The 17,780-nt window shown below is 38.0% G+C and overlaps 1 protein-coding gene and 1 pseudogene across 3 annotated transcripts in view; one reads left to right on the top strand and one right to left on the bottom strand.

The window, feature by feature from the left end:
• LOC105481423 (glypican 3) overlaps positions 1 to 17,780 on the bottom strand; it is a 458,216-nt gene that overhangs the window by 225,391 nt on the left and 215,045 nt on the right. The gene's annotated exons all lie outside the window — the stretch shown is intronic.
• LOC112426574 (small ribosomal subunit protein uS2 pseudogene) lies at positions 4,794 to 6,765 on the top strand (annotated as a pseudogene).

The following is a 17,780-nucleotide window of genomic DNA, read 5'->3' as shown; positions in this document are numbered from 1 at the left end:
CTTGAGGTTTCATGAAATGAAATCAAGGGCTAGAATTACTGCAAAGTTCAGCTCATTGATTTTTTTTTTTTTTTGGTCAGATAATAATGTACACTTCAACTAGGGGAGGTTTTCCTCTGCCTCTTTCCTGGGAAGAAATCAAGGGTTATATCCAGGAAAACTTTGAACAAACAATGTAAAATCAAAGCTATCATGAACATTTTGGCATTGAATAGAAAATATTCTAACTTTTTACAACATAAAGAAAAATAAGTGGTGCAGGCAAATAGATTTAATAAATTTGGGTTAATACATGTCCTAATATAGCAAGGTTTCTAGACATCTAGATGCCCCATTATCATTCTGGTCATCACCCTTTGGACATGTTCTAATGTTGTTAATGTCCTCCTTAAGTTATGGTGTTCAAAAAGGGATACAATTCTCCAGATGTGGTTTGATGGTGAAGTGTACAATCAGGCTATTACCTCTCTTTAAATGGTTCAATAACTTCTACTACCCCCCAGGACATATAGCCTATCACCGGAGCAAAATGACTGTCCTTAGTATTTGATACTGATGTTCTTGTATTCAGACCCAGACAGGAAGAAATGTTTTTATGGGCCTTTTCAGTAGTAAGCTGGGTATTTAAAAAAAGGAGAGTATACTTGTGTTTGGAAGAAGAGAGGAATAAATGAACCATGGAATCTCTTTCAAGCCCTTTAGGGTAAGGCAGTCCTTATAGAAGCAGGTTATTTTTTTCCAAGGCAGTTTTTTCAGCACTGTAAGAATGGCAAATACTTAAGAACTTTTTATGTTCCTGGTATAAATGCCTCACAATGGGTTAGAATAAAAATGGTCCTTGTTTTCAAGCTTAGGTACCTTAACAGAAGAAAGAAAAGTAGTATTTATGAAGTAACTGCAAGGTACATGCCAGGATCTGTGGTAAAATTGGTCATATCACATGAAGTTTCTGTTCATGTCCTTTGCAAACTTTTATGCAGCCAATACATGTATGAAAAAAAAAAAGCTCAAGATAACTGATCATTAGAGAAATGCAAATCAAAACCACAATGAGATATCATCTCACACTAGTCAGAATGGCAATTATTAAAAAGTCAAGAAACAACAGTTTCTGGTGAGGCTGTGGAGAAATGGGAAGGCATTTACACTGTTGGTGGGAATGTAAATTAGTTCAACCATTGTGGACGACAGTGTGGTGATTCCTCAAAGACCTAGAGGCAGAAATACTATTTGACCCAGCAATCCTATTACTTGGTATACACCCAAAGGAATATAAATCATTCTATTATAAAGATACACGCACGTGTATGTTCACTGCAGCACTATTCACAAGAGCAAGGACATGGAATCAACCCAAATGGCCATCAGTGGTAGACTGCATAAAGAAAATGTGGTACATACACATCTTGGAATACCATGCAGCCACAAAAATGAACAAGATCATGTCCTTTCCAGGAACATGAATGGAGCTGGAAGCTGTTATCCTCAGTAAATTAATGCAGGAACAGAAAACCTAATACCGCATGTTCTCATTTATAAGTGGGAATTGAACAATGAGAACACATGGGCACATGGGGGTAAACAATACACACTGGGGCTTGTTGAGATGGGGAGGGAGAGAGAACATTAGGAAAAATAGCTAATGCATGCTGCGCTTAATACCTAGGTGATGGGTTGCTAAGCACAGTAAATCACCATGGCACACATTTACCTATATAACAAACCTACACATCCTTCACATGTACCCTGAAACTTAAAATGAAATAAAAAAATAAAGAAAACTAGGGAAAAAATCAGTTAATGTAGTCCATCACATCAACAGCCTAAATAAGAAAAATCATCTGATCATATCAATAAATGCAGGAAAAACATTTGCTATTTTTCCTGCCAATAATATTTGCTGTTTTTCCCGCCAACATCCTACATCATTCATGATCAAAACTCTCAGCAAACCAGAAACATAGGATAACTTTCTTTACCTGATAAAGAACGTCCACAAAAAAATTTTATAGCTAGCATCATGCTTAATGGTGAGAAACTGCATGCTTTCCCCTTAAGATCAGGAATGAGGCAAGAATGTCCCTGTTTCAGCACTCCTATTCAACATTATACTTAAAGTACTAGCTACGGCAATGAGACAATAAAAGGAAATAAAAGGTGTACAGATTGGGAAAACTACAGAACTCTGGTAAAAGAAATTTTAAAAATCTTAATAAATGAAAAGATACTCCATGTTTATGGATAGAAAGACTCAATATTATTAAGTTTTCAATTCTTTCCAACATGATCAATAAATTCAATGAATCCCAATCAAAATCCCTGCAACTTATTTTGTGGACATCAATACTAAAATTTATAAGGAAAGACAAAAGACTCAGAATAGCTGTAACAACACTGCAAAAAAACAAAATTGGAGGACTGGCATGACCTGAATTCAAGAATTCCCATCAAGGAACAGTAATAAAGACAGCTTGGTATTGCTGAAAGAATTGAAAAACAGATAAATGGAGCAAAATACAGAGCCCAGAAATAGACCTACACAAATACAATGATCAACTGAACTTTGACAAAAGAGCAGAGACAATTCAATGAAGAAAGAATAATCTTTGCAACAAATAGTGTTGAAACAATTGGACATCCACATGCAAAAACTGAATCTAGATATAGACTTTTCACCTTTCATAAAATTAAGTCAAATATATCATAGACATAAATATAAAATGCAAAACTATAAACTTATAGAAAGTAAATTGGGAGTTCTTGGTGACTGACCTTAAGTTTAGCACTAAGTTTTTAGATATAACAGTAAAAGCACAATCCATGAAGTTGAAAATTGATTAGTCAGATTTATTAGGCACTAAGCAGAAAAACATCCATTCTGCAATGTTAAGAGAATGAAGAGTAAAGCATATGTCAAGAAAATGAAAAGACAAGCCATAGACTAAGAGAAAAATTTGCAAAACACATATCTGATAAAGGTCTTGTATCCAAAACACTCAAAGAACACTTGCAATTCAACAGTAAGAAAACAACTCAATTAAAAAATGGGCAGAAGATCTGAACAGACATCTCACCAAAGAAGATATACAGATGGGAAAAAGATATTCAATATCATATGTTACTAGGGAACTGCAAATTAAAATAACAATGAGATACCATCACAAAGCCATTAGAATGGCTAAAATTCATAACACTGACAACACCAAATGATGGCAAAGAGGCAGAGCAACAGGCACTCTTATGCATTGCTGGAGGGAATATTAATACAAATGGTACAGCTACTTTATAAAGCAGTTTGGCAGTTTCTTATAAAAGTAAACATACTCTTACCATGTGATCCAGCAGTTGTGCCCCTTGGTGGTTACCCAATTTATTTGAAAACTCATGTCTACAACAAAACCTAGAGTTTATAGCAGTTTTATTTATAATCACCAAAACTGGAAGCAAGCAAGATGTCCTTCAATAGGATAAATAAGCTGTGGTACATCCATACACTGGAATACTATTCAGTAATAAAAAGAAATGAGAGATTAAGACACAAACAGACATGAAGGAACTTTAAATGTGTATTGCTAAGTGAAAGAAGCTAGTCTGAAAGGCTACATACTATATGATTCCAACCATATGACATTCTGGAAAAGACAAAACTATAGAGACATTAAAAAAATCAATGGTTGTCAGGGATTTGAGAGGGGAGAGGAGAACATTGGGAAGTAAGTGAAGCATGGGATTTTAGGGTGGTGAAACTATACTGTATGATATTCTAATGAAATATACAAGATATTATACATTTGTAAAAAATTATAGAACCATGCAATACAAAGAATGAACCTTAATGTAAACTTATGGGCTTTGGTTAATAATAATGTATCAATATTGGTTCATTAATCATAACAAATGTACCACACTAATGCTAGTAATGTTAATAATAGAATAAGTCCTGTGCAGGGAATAAGGAGCACACAGAAACTCTGTACTACCTGCTCGATTTTTCTTTAAATCCAAAACTGTTCTAAACAAATAAGGTCTATTAATCTTTTAAATTTTTTTTAAAAGACTGGACCTTGGAAATTAGCCCTTGATGGAACTAGTGACTAGAACCACTGAAGAGTATTAAATCACTCCCTCTTTTTCCCCCTCAATCTGCTTTGACATTTCTTTCATGAGTTAGGGAGTTTTCACATACAATAGATGCCATATGGCATCAATGTAATTTTAATTGAAAAAACCACTGGAAAAGGTTAATGGACCAAAACAGCCAAATAGGTAACACATTTCAATGTTATTTTTAAATACTAAATGATTTTTTAGAAATCAGTCACATAGAAACTGCAAGTTAAGGTTGTAAGGAAAGCATCACATTTTAAAAACTAAATAATAGAGAAGACACTAAAAGTGTTACTCCAATTTCTGTCAGATTTTTCTTGCATTTTATGTTTCACATTAACTTAACTAGAATGGACAAAGCTTAGAAATAAGTTGCTATTAAATATAAGCAATTTATTTGTGCAGGTCCATGACCAGCCTGTAAATATATACAGTCTTGCTTTTTATATTTCACACACTAGGCTTCTAAATACAACGTACATCAATGAGGAATAGAGGAATGAGTGAAAGAAAGAAAGAAGAAACATATGCTTTTCACAGGCTATTACGTATATCATTTGATAGATGGAGAGATAGATAGATACAGATATTTCCCTAAAGGCTATTATAGATCAGAGAGAACAATTAAAATAATTCACTCAAAGGGTCCTCAGAAATGAGAAGTGAATATCTCTAACTACTAGAAAATGTATGAGTCTGCAACAGTTGACCAACTCATTAGCCCAACTACTTCTTATCGTTTACCCACCATTAGCTTTCCTGAACAACTAGTTTATTTAAATGTTCTGGACACCATAATTCGGGTAACTCATCATTTTTCCCTCTTCAAATTTATTACTGGAAGGCTTAGGGCCAGATTTATGGTCTGCTTCTATCAAGCATAATAAACTTCATACCATGCACTTTGTGTCATAACCTTACACTTGGCTCCATCTTACTTTCCCCTTTGCCGGATAGTTCCTATGTATTTCAGTTGCATTGCATCTTACATTTATTATGCACATATTTGTAGAGCACTTTAAATTCCTCTGGGGACAAAGTAGGATAAAAACAAATAGGTAGGTAAGTAAATAAGGAGAAGGAGAGAGAGAAGTTATACCTATCACTTAAAGAAAAAATACCATTTCAACAATGTTTTCTCACAAGTATGAGTAGCAACTATAGAAATGTTTATGTTTATAAATGGCAAACACCTTGTCAGGGACTCATTAGCAGTTCAACACTGTCTTCCCTAGCAGTGGTCAAAGCCCTTGGTTGACATTCTGGACACTGGCCTTGGGAAAGAATTTATGAGTAAGTCCTCAAAAGCCATTGCAACAAAAACAAAAATTGACAAGTGGGACCTAATTAAACTAAAGAGCTTCTGCAAAGCAAAAGAAACTATCAGCAGAGTAAACAGATAACCTACAGAGTAGGAGAAAATATTCACAAACTATGCATCGACAAAGGTCTAATATCCATCATCTATTAGGACCTTAAACATTTGAACAAGCAAAAGACAACCCCATTAAAACATGGGCAAAATACATGAACACACACTTCTCAAAAGAAGACATAAAAGTAGCCAACAAACATATGAAAAAAAAATGCTCCACATCACTAATCATCAGATAAATGCAAATCAAAACTTCGATGAGATACCATCTCATACCAGTCAGAATGAGTATTATTAAAAAGTCAAAAAAAACAACAGCCTTTCCACACTACCCACAGAGGGGTCCATACAGCATTGTTTGGGATTCCTGTCCTAACTTAGAGGAAAACTTTCACAACGTCCGGAGCCCTTGATGTCCTGCAAATGAAATAGGAGGGTGTCCTTAAGTTCCTTGCAGCAGGAACCCACTTAGGTGGCACCAACCTTGACTTCCAAATGAAACAGTACATCTCTAAAAGAAAAGTGATGGCATCTACATTCTAAATCTGAAGAGGACCTGGGAGAATCTTCTGCTGGCAGCTCGTGCCATTGTTGCCATTGAAAACCCTGCTGATGTCAGTGTCATATCCTCCAGGAATACTGGCCAGAGGGCTGTGCTGAAGTTGGCTGCTGCCACGGGAGCCACTCCAATTGCTGGCCACTTCACTCCTGGAACCTTCACTAACCAGATCCAGGCAGCCTTTCAGGAGCCACGGCTTCTTGTGGTTACTGACCCCAGGGCTGACCACCAGCCTCTCACAGAGGCATCTTATGTTAATCTTCCCACCATTGCTCTGTGTCACACAGATTCTCCTCTGTTCTATGTGAACATTGCCATCCCATGCAACAACAAGGGAGCTCACTCAGTGGGTTTGATATGGTGGATGCTGGCTCAGGAAGTTCTGCACATGCGTGGTACCATTTCCTGTGAATGCCCATGGGAGGTCATGCCTGATCTCTACTTCTACAGAGATCCTGAAGAGATTGAAAAAGAATAGCAGACTGCTGCTGAAAAGGCTGTGACAAAGGAGGAATTTCAAAGTGAATAGACTGCTCCAGCTCCTGAGTTCACTGCTACTCAACCTGAGGTGGCAGACTGGTCTGAAGGCGTGCAGGTGCCCTCTGTGCCTATTCAGCAGTTCCCTACTGAAGACTGGAGTGCTTAGCCTGCCACAGAAAACTGGTCTGCAGCTTCCACTGCTCAGGCCACTGAATGGGTAGGTGCAACCACTGGTTGGTCTTAAGCTGTTCTTATATCAGCTCTTAAGCAACATGGAAGCAAGCTTGGCAAAAAATAAACATCAGTTTCCAAAAAAAAAGAAAAAACAAGTCAAAAAACAACAGATGTTGCTGAGGATGCAGAGAAAAGGGAATGCCTATGCACTGTTGGTGGGAATGTAAATTAGTTCAGACACTGTGGAAAGCAGTTTGGAGATTTCTCAAAGAACTAAGAGTTGAACTGCCATTCAACCTAGTAATCGCATTGCTGGGTATATACCCAAAGGAAAATAAATCATTCTACCAAAAAGACACATACACTCACATGTTCATCACAGCGCTATTCACAATAGCAAAGACATGGAACCAACCTAGGTGCCCATCAATGGTGAACTGGATAAAGAAAACGTGGTACATATACACCATGGAATACTACACAACCATAGAAAATAATGAAATAATTTCCTTTGCAGCAACATGGATGCAACTGAAGGCCATTATCCTAAGCAAACTAATGCAGGAACAGAAAACCAAATACCACATGTTCTCAATTATAAGTGGGAGCTAAACACTGGGTACTCATGGACATAAAGATGGCAAGAATAGAAACTGGGAACTACAGGGGTGGGGGTTTAAAAACTAACTACTGGGCACTATGCTTAGTACTCAGATGATGGGATCAATCATATCCCAAACCTCAGCATCACACAATGTATCTATATAACAAGCCTGCACATGTATCCCCTGAATCTAAAACAGAAGTTGAAAGTAGAAAAAATGCCCTCGGTTGAATCTATGTATATGATCCTTCCAAAATCTTCCATCTTTTTACCTTTTTCCATATCTTGAAAATGTGGGTCAAATGTAACAATGTTAAAATTAGGGAGTTGCTAATAAGGCTACCTTCATCGTGGCTCAGAATGTGTCTGTTTTCACACTGGGTTCAGGAAAAAGACACCCTTGAAAATCCGGGAAAGTAGCTAAACAGAACAGTGTAGGAGAATCCCACATGAAAACTTGTTTCTTAAATAGATAAAACTTTAAGAACAGTTTGTCTTGTAAAAGCCACTGGGGTTTAGAAACCCATTTTACTGTGGACACACCAAGAATAACTCAGGTTCTTGTAAGAGAAGCTTGGGGGTCGGTAATTTTTGTGCTATCATCTCGATGAGTTATTTCTGTTATAAGTCATGATCCTTAGCCTTTTTTCATTCTTCTCTGTCTCCCAGGATTTCATTTGGACCAGCTAATTCTTGGTTGATTGGAAAATAGTCTTACTTATTTGACATTCTCCTGGCTAAGAAATGACACCTACAAAGAAGTATCAGGATCACATTCTTAAATTTTTTAGTTCATTCTTTACAAAAGAAAGACTGATGGTACCCAAAGAAGTAAAGTTCTACTACAGTTCTTCCAATAATCCACATAGTGAGTAGTTAAAAGGCCCCCAGGACTCACCAAATCATTCTATTTAATTAAAAACTTTTCTTTTTTTAAAAAAGGTCATTCTCCAAAGAGTTTATGAGGAGAGGACATGGATTACTCCAAACAGCCATGCTAAGAGTGGATTATATCTTAGCTAGACCAAAAAAAAAAAAATCACTAACATATATTCTACATCTGGCTATTGTTTTCTCAACTTGTGAATTTTTAAATAGTGTATGACCATAATTCCACAAATCAAGGCTAAGGAGTTTCTTCTCTCAAGCACTTACTATTACTAACCATAGCTTAGGAAAATAAAAATAGGCTTTTGAATAAGTATTGAATGAAAGATTCTGTACCATAAAGAAGGAATAGCTGCACTTAAAGGTTTAAATGCAAACATTCTGGTAGTACCTTTATCTAATAAAAAACCTGTATTTCTTTTCAATATCCTGTAGTCATTGAAAAGAAAGAGCCAAACATCTAGGGGACCTTTTGTGTTATTGTTAGGACAATTAGTGTGTGCATTTTACATAGTCTTGCTCTTATATGCTCTTCTTTCCCTCTTAAACCACTTAGACACTAAATTAATATCCTAAGAAAGGTCAATTGCCAGTAGTGTATGCAACAATTGTTATTGAGAGCATTGTGTCTGTAACAGTTATTAAAGATTTCCATGGCACTTTTTATTTCTGCAAGTGCTTTACAGCCAAAGCTTCAGTGATTACAAAAGCAACAGACTCCTCTTCCCCATTGTTATTGGAAGGTGCATTCTAGCCCTCCTTTCCATCATTAATGAGAAGTATCATATCTGAATTGGCTTAACATTTAAACACATACCCCCTTCCAAGGCCTTAATCATTCATATACCTAACAAGTACTAACCGGGCACTCAATGTAACAATTTTCTTTTGACTCTTTACAGATGGAGAGCCATAAGACTCACTGCCTACTCTCTTGTTAATGATAAGGTATATCTGAGATAAGCAATCCCAAGCCCCAAAGGTTTGGGCTATTGCTTCCCTTGGTGACTCATATCACAGTCTCTAAAGATGTGTCCAGTACGAATTTCAACTTGTTTGGGACCTAAATTATCATAGGCCCCTGACATTATGTAAAGTCAGCAACATTAACCACTTGCTAAAAAACTATTTAAAGACCGTTTTTGAGGCATCTTTGCTGTCTCATTAGATTGATTGCACTTGTGTAAAATACATTTTTTCCATTTAATATTTACCGAGTGTATACTCTCTGCTAGACTGTGAATAAAATATGCAAACAACTTGTCCCTAGATCCTAAAGGCTTGCAATAGCCAGATATAGCCAGCTGTGATAAATACAAGATGGCCTATCTCATTTGAAAACCATAAAATACCATATAGATATAAAAATATTAATCTATTTTGTTCTGGGACTCTTTTACATGGCAGCAGATCACCATATCTGCAAAATGCCTCATGTCATTTCAGATTTTTTAAAGTCTGTGTTCTAACTTAATTATCTCTTTCTCTATCATTGAATGTGAGCATGTGTGTATATGTACTCGTGAATGCATGTGTTTGAACAGTTGCTAAGGGAAACATTATTATCCCAATTTCACAGATGAGGTAACCGAAACTAAGACTGTCTCCAAATCATATAGCTATGTAGTAGATGGTGGCAGCAATGAAACACAGAACTCCTATTTGTCCAATATTTTTTCCATTATGTCCATCTTCTTCAGGGGCAAATATTGCAGAGCACTTCAAGATTAGCTTTAGGTATAATAAGAACTAGCATCCTTGGAGCATTTACCATCTGCCAGGCAGTGTTTCAAGCGTTTTATATGAATTAATTTATGTAATTATCAGAACCACCCTATGAGGTGAGTATAGTATTCTTTTCATTTTACAGATAAGAAAACTGAGGCACAGAGAAGTTAAGTAACTTAGAAAGCTTATACAGACAGTAAGTAGAACAGCCAAGATTTGAATACAAGCAGTTTGAATCCAGAGCTTACCTACTAAATTACTATGTAACAGTGCTTCCAGATATAGGTAGTTTTCTTTTCCTTTTGGTTTGACTCTAAGTAAACTTAATACCTCAGCTGTTTGGCTACACTGGGTCTACTAAATATTTCAGGAAAATAACTCTACAACTTGGGCAAGATGCGATGAACAATGCAAAAATCTGAATGATTCCAACTACTTAACAACAACAATAATTCCCCAGAAATGCATTACCTGTGTTGCCTTCGAGTCATGATGAAATGGAAATTATAAGAAAATAAGTGAAAGAGGTCAATATTGTGCATTTCCTAGGGATTACTGATACAGATATGAAATCTCAGAGCTCTCAACTCTAACCACAAAACTCTGCTATTTAATTGGAAAGCTAGCCTTTGCAAAAAGGCCAGGCTATCCCCTGAGTCGCAGTTCATTCAAAGGGCTACTGGCAGAAACAAGGCTCAAGGGCCAAGATCTTGACAGTTTCTTAGGACTCAGTTTCCTGCAGGGTATTCCAACACATGAAACACAGGGAAGATGAAGGCCAGGGGATTCTTGAAGGCTGGCATAATTAAATCGGGTGAAGAGAGCTACTCAGGTGCACTCAGTGGACTCTGGAAGCAGGTGAAGACTTAGCAGGAAGGTAACCACCACCACAGGGACTCCAGTCAAATTCAATGGCACGTGGGCAGGGGTGGCACACAAGCAAAGTTCAACCATGCAGCTTTCCCCTGAGTCTGTCCAAAAGAAGGAATGTTTCACCTTCAGTCAACTGCCCTTATATTCTATAAACATTATAAAATGATTTTTGCATCCACATTAGAACTGAGTTGTATGTATGTGTGTCTTAGGGAGTCTGTGTGAGAGAATAGGGTGGCGGGGGATGGGGCGGGGGTAAATCTCCAGAATTAAGGTTAAAACCTGACAAAATAAGTCAGCTGGTAGGAAAGTAGCCATGTTGCTCTAATGAAGTTCCTGGTCTAGCTGGGCATGTTAGTTTCTGTTTCCCCCGGTTGTCTTACAAGGTCATCAAGGCACTAAAGCAACCATGTAATTTATCATTATTATTTGATTGCTGAGGAGTTTCATAAATTCTGGATGCATCTCCAAAAGTCTCTAATGCCTACATGCAGAGGGGGAAGAGTTTCACAATTTACTGAGCATCAAGCACCTAAAGTAAAGAATTCACTCTCCAGGAATAACTTGAGAGTAAGTAAAGATTGACTCCATGGACTTTTCATGAAGCAAAACTTTTCTCCTTTTTCCAGCAGGTCTTTGTAACCTCTTTTTGACATCGCCTTTGCTTAAAAAGAAAATTATTGTCATGTATCCAAAGCCAGAGTATATACATACCTGAACACTACCTATGATGTCTCTCCTCCTTCATATTCCACTATACCCGCTTCTCCCCTCCTTAATTTTTGGACAAAGAGCCAGTTCTACTGACATCTAGAATGGAGGGAGGCAGTAGAAAAAGAGATACCCACACTCCCATGTTCATTGCAGCATTATTGACAATAGCCAAGACACAGATAACAACCTAAGTGTCCCTTGATGGATGAACGGACAAAGAAAATGTTACAGCTGGGCGCAGTGGCTCACACTTGTAATCCCAACACTTTGGGAGGCTGAGGTGGGTGCATCACCTGAGGTCAGGAGTTCGAGACCGGCCTGACCAACATGGTGAAACCCCGTCTCTACTAAAAATACAACAACTAGCCAGGTGTGGTGGCACATGCCTGTAATCCCAGCTACCCAGGATGTTGAGGGAGAATCGCTGGAACCCGGGAGGCAGAGGCTGCAGTGAGCCAAGATCATGCCACTGCACTCCAGCCTGGGTGACAGAGCAAGACACTGTCTCAAAAAAAAAAAAAAAGAAAAGAAAAGAAAAAGAAAGAAAGAAAAGAAAATGTTACACGCACATATGCACACGCACATGCACGCTCACATATACACACAATGGAATATTATTCAGCCTTAAAAGAAGAACATCCTGCTGATGGCAAAAACATGGATAAACCTGGAGAACATTATGCTAAATGAAATAAGCTAGACACAGAAGGACAAATACTATATGATACTACTTATCTGAAGAATCCTAAATAGTCAAACTCATCAAAGCAGAGAGAGGAATGGTGGTTTTCAGAGCCTGGGGTGAGGGCAAAACAGAGAGGTATCATCATTCAATGGGTACAAAGTTTCAGTTACACAAGATGAAGTCCTAGAGATTTACCATACAGAATAGTGTCTATAGTCAATGATACTGCATATATTTAAAATTTTGCCAAGAGCATAGATCTTATGTCAAGTGCTCTTATCACAAAGAAAATAATAAATTAAGAGGATGGGAGGAAACTCTTGGAGAAGATGGATATGTTTATGGCACTGATTATGATGAAGGCTTCAAGGGTATATACTTATCTCAAAATTCATCAAATTGCACACATTAAATATTTACAGCTTTTTGTATGTCAATTACACCTCAATAAACCGGAAAAAAATACTATAATACCAGTGTTATCTAGGAGGCAGGTCATCTAATCTATGTAGGCCTAAATAAAGTATTACTTGGTACCTATTTGCACCAAACCAGCTAAATTCTGAGGCTTAGCCACCACCTTAGTTCTGGTCTGCAGCAATTGCTAGGGACTTTAGCAACTATCTGAAGAGCCTAAAAGCCTAGTGCAAATTCAAAGAAATGAGTTAGAGAAACACCTTTTTTATTCAAAGCTTAACTGGATTTGTTTTTAAATGGGACAAGATTTATTAAGATTCAAATATATAAAGGACATACAAATAACAGTTCTGTATACGAAATGCCAGATACCCTGCATGTAAGAGCATACATGCAGGGTGCCTGGCTTAAGAAACCTTTCTCCATAGAGCAGTGACTTAGCCACAAGAGCTGCCTGTATTGTACTATAAAACAATCACAGCTGGGTGCAGTGCCACATGCCCGTAATCCCAGCACTTTGGAAGGCCAATGTGGGAGGATTGCTTGAGCCTGGGAGTTCAGCCTCTGAACAACATAGTGAGACTCTGTTTCTACGAAACATCAAAAAATTTGCCAGGCTTGGTGGCGCATGCCTGGGGTCCCAGTTATACAGGAGGCTGAGGCAGGGGGACTGCTTGAGCCCAGGAGGTCGAGGCTGCAGTGAGTCATGTTCCCACCATTGTACTCCAGCCTAGGTAACAGAGGGAGACCCTGTCAAAAAAAAAAAAAAAAATCACATATGAGGTTCATGATTAAGGACCAGATGACCTAATGAAATTGGACCTTCTGAACATTCTTGAACACTTGATTATTTTAACAAAATGTGGAAACCAGTTTAATAAGAAGGTATAAAAATGGAGAGCCAGCAATGAAAGTAATCCTAGAATTAACCTGGAAGAAGAGAGGGTATGGTCAGAAAGACAAGCAACCACTCCCACAAGTATAAATGCTTGATTCAGCTTCTCTATTTTGTGTTGTCCAAACACCCCTGGCAAGGTTCATATGCAATATTAGAATCTCTTAGAAAGTCCCAAGTCCTGAGCTAGAAACAGAAAGCAAGTCACCCACTGCTACCTCGGTGACTTGCAGGCTCAGAGACAGGGCCATTTGTCCATTTGCTACCATTTGTCCCCAAGCTCCTAACAAACTACAGGTCTTTGTTTGCACAAGACCAAAACCTATTATTTCAGAACTCTCTTGAGCAAACCTCTGGCAGCCCTTGTCACTACCTCCCAATTGCTATTCCAGATAAAAAGGGAAGAGCAAGCACAGAATCCACCTCGTAGAAGGATTGTTCTTCTATTTTCTTCTAGGAGTTTCACCCTCAATATCTCACAATGAATTTCTTTCCTCGTAACTACCCCATCTCTCACCCCCACAAACTCAATTTAATATTTAAATCTGGGAGGGAATCGGGGGAAGGAGTGAATCAGAGGAAGATAGCTCCATTCGGACAGATGGACAAGGGACAGTTATATACTATGAGGGCTCAATCCATCTGTGGAAAAGGAAATCCAGCTCTTGGCCAGGCCTGCCCCATTTACGTCTGCTCTTGGTACACTGACATTTTCTGGGTTCAAAGGAAACAGCACCTGAATTACTTAAAGGCCTGGGTACTATTTTAAAATAATGCTTGGAGTAATCTGATGTCTAAAGTGGCTTTCTGCCAAAAGGATCCTTTGTCACAGTGCTACATTCAAGACGGCTTATTTTAAATTGGCATTTGAAAAATGGTCCATTGCTGTAATTTGGCAATGTGCCTGGAAAAGGCTGAATTTGAGATTGGGCATTTTAAACAAAATCTGTAAAATACAAGGTACAGTCACTTTCCCTAATGAGGTCGTCTGATCCTGCTGCTTAGCACTTTCCTTAAACATGCCTGGGGGCCCCTCTGTGTGGGCCTGGAGGCATCCACAATTCCAGTGCAAAGGAAGACATGGCACAATTGCACTGTGTCTCCTCAGCTGACCTCACTAGCCTTAAGCAAACACTAAATTCCATCTCATGAGGTCTAGAATAGTGAAGTTGACATCACTGAAAATATTATTTGTTTAAGGAAAGAAAGATGAGGCCAAATCCCTCAAAATGGTATTGCTTAGGTTTGAAACGCATCACAAAGAGATGAATTAAATTTCAAGTTTGTCACTTTCCCAAATCTGCATGTGGAAGTCACTACAGTCTATGCCTCTGGCCCGGAATGACCAAAACCAAACTGGAGAAGTAAATTGTTTTCTATTGTATTCTCCTTAGGCTATAAATTCTCTGGGCAGAGAGGGAAGAAAGAAATATTAGTGCTGTGTGGTCTTGGCATGCCATTATGTCAATGTGTCATTGGAATACTAATGTCAATGATGTTCAAATTGCCCCTGTAATAGACCCATAATTAGCTTGCCCCATTCCTATGCTGTGTTTAAGCTCTTTAGAATTGCTCAGATCTGAGGTTTTACTATAGAACAGGACACCAGTATTCAGAGACTCTGACAAATTCCATTATGCCTCTTTTCCCTGTGTTCCTTTCCTTCTCCTGTATTTAGTTTTCAGTCTCCTTTCCACATGCCTCTCAAAGAACAACAGGTAGAAGTCAGTCGATGTAGCCATAAAAAGAAAAAAACTAAAGTTTGCTTGCCATCGCTCAATCCTTGTTAGAGTAAAATTACAATGATATACAGTACATTTTTTTAAGCCAAGGGGTTATATGGGTCAGCTTACATACTAGCTTGCAAATCTGTTTTCTCAAAATGAGTTGTGCCAGACAAGAATGTTAATTTATTTGAGCAGACATATGTCACTACTGATCATAAACAAAGGTGCTGGTGTGGTGCATCATGCCAGCACATACCAACACAGAGAAAGGTCTGCTCCCGACAAGCAACCAGGTGAATACATTCACCATGATAGGTCCCAACCTCCCTGGAATCATGTCTCTTTCATCAGCTCATTTGGGTTGATGGTATCATCATACCCCACCCCCTAAAAATGTTATATACTCCTTTTTCATTAAATTAAAATGAAAGGTTTTTTTGTCCTAAGAATGCCATGGCATTACTGGAGACAGTGCCGATATTGACAATCTGGGTTGAGTATCATAGTTAACGTGATTTCAGCAGACCAGTTTTATAATGATGACTAAATAACAGTAACAAGAACAATGATGACAATAGTAACAAGAACTAATATCAGCATAGCACATTCGTTTGGGCCAGACACTATACCAAGTGCCCCTTACATTTTATTAAGTAATTAAATTATTATTTAATTATTATGATTATTCCCACTTCATAGGTGAGAAAACTGAGGCTCAGGGAGTAGAATCAACTTCCTCAAAGCCACACAACTAGTAAGTCGTGCAGAGCTGGAATTCAAAATGAGCTCTGAGGCACTCCTTTCTAATGCCTGATATGGAAGACTAGACATTGCCCTTGGAGAAGGAAAGAGGAAGGCAGTTTTAAGTGGCATATTCACTGTTCCTGGAATTCCACACAACAAAAAGGGAGTAGAAAATCTTTATTTTTATTATTTTGAGATGGAGTTTCACTCTTGTTGCCCAGGCTGGAGTGCAAAGGTGCAATCTCAGCTCACTGCAACCTCTACCTCCTGGGTTCAAGAGATTCTCCTGCCTCAGCCTCCCACTGGGATTACAGGTGCCCGCCACCATGCCCAGCTAATTATTGCATTTTTAGTAGAGATGGGGTTTCACTATGAAAATTTTTATTTTTATTAAAAGAGTGCATCAGTTAGTCATGAAGGCAGAGTCCAGGCGGCCTGCATACCAAATGTGAAGAACAGTACCAATTGACAAAGAAGCACAAAACTAGACAAAGAAAAAGACTAAATAAATAACTGAACTAACTGAAAATTGAGAGGCAAATGCAAATAAAATGGGAGCACTATGTAGAAGGAAGTCCCCTTTTAAGGAAAAAGAAGAAAGAAAAGCATTTTAGGATGAACAAAATGTCTTGGAAAATGAGCAGAATCGTTTTAATTTGACCTAGTTCACGAAGAGTAAGCTCTCGAACACTAGTGACGTTTATTTCTCCAGGAAAAATATCAGAACGAAGGAAAAAGCCAATAAAGTGAACATAAAAGAGCAGAGTGAAGGACTCCAGCTACGGAATATTTTCCATGTGGCAGAATAATAATGAGGTGGACCCTTCATCTTTGGGTTCTGTTTTGGTTTTCTGATACATTCTTTCAGTCCTTTATCTCTGCTTTGATGAGAATTGCTTTTATATGAGTATAGAGATGTCTCAAATAAACTACCTGTCATCCTGGATAGGTCATTTTTCCTCTCTGGCCTTTAGGAAGATAGGACTACCTGAGTGTTAAGTTCCCTTCAAGCATTGTAATTCCATAATTCTGTGCTATTTCTCCATAGTTACTAGTGCTGATATTACACATCAACTCCAGTAACAATATAATGTAGTATCTTACTAAGGCCCTGTATAAACTCATATAGAACACACGCAAAGCATCGGACTCCAGCAAACATACACAGAAAATATGAAATGAGTTTCTGGTTTTATCCCATACAATTTTGTGTAGAAACAGAGGGAGTTAATTGGCGAGAGGATGCTGGCAGACTGGCTGCTAGGAAACCTCATTAGGTCTGGATTCTGGCCCTCAGAGGTGGATTCACTTCAACCAAGCTCACAGAGGGCCGTGTTTAAAATATTTAGATGCCCAGGATTTGGAGGCTCAAAACTCAATTTGATAAGGTTCCAGACTGATTGAACCCACACTATCAAACCCTCCAAAGACTGCTGGAATAAAGCTGAACGCCAGTGTACCCATTTATAATGACATATATAATATATGTAACCCATTTATAATGATACATATAATTCATGAGGTGACAGATCCTCATATAATCTCCCTACTGATAAATAATATAGGAAGACAAAATATAATCCAAAGCTCACTTAGTGACCATGGAAGCAATGTCAACCCAAGGTATAAGCTTTGAATATCTAATTATGGCATCATGTTAAAATATATCTCTATAAAAAGGGTATTATAAATAAAATATTATAATAATAGCTAACATTTATTGAGAGATTACTGTGTGCCAGGCACCATACTGAATATATAGATTATCTCCTTTTATTCTCACAATGGCCCTATATGGTAAGTACCGTTA

This window comes from Macaca nemestrina, chromosome X, assembly GCF_043159975.1.
Source record: "Macaca nemestrina isolate mMacNem1 chromosome X, mMacNem.hap1, whole genome shotgun sequence".
Taxonomy (NCBI): domain Eukaryota; kingdom Metazoa; phylum Chordata; class Mammalia; order Primates; family Cercopithecidae; genus Macaca; species Macaca nemestrina.
This window is presented reverse-complemented; position numbering and strand designations above follow the sequence as displayed.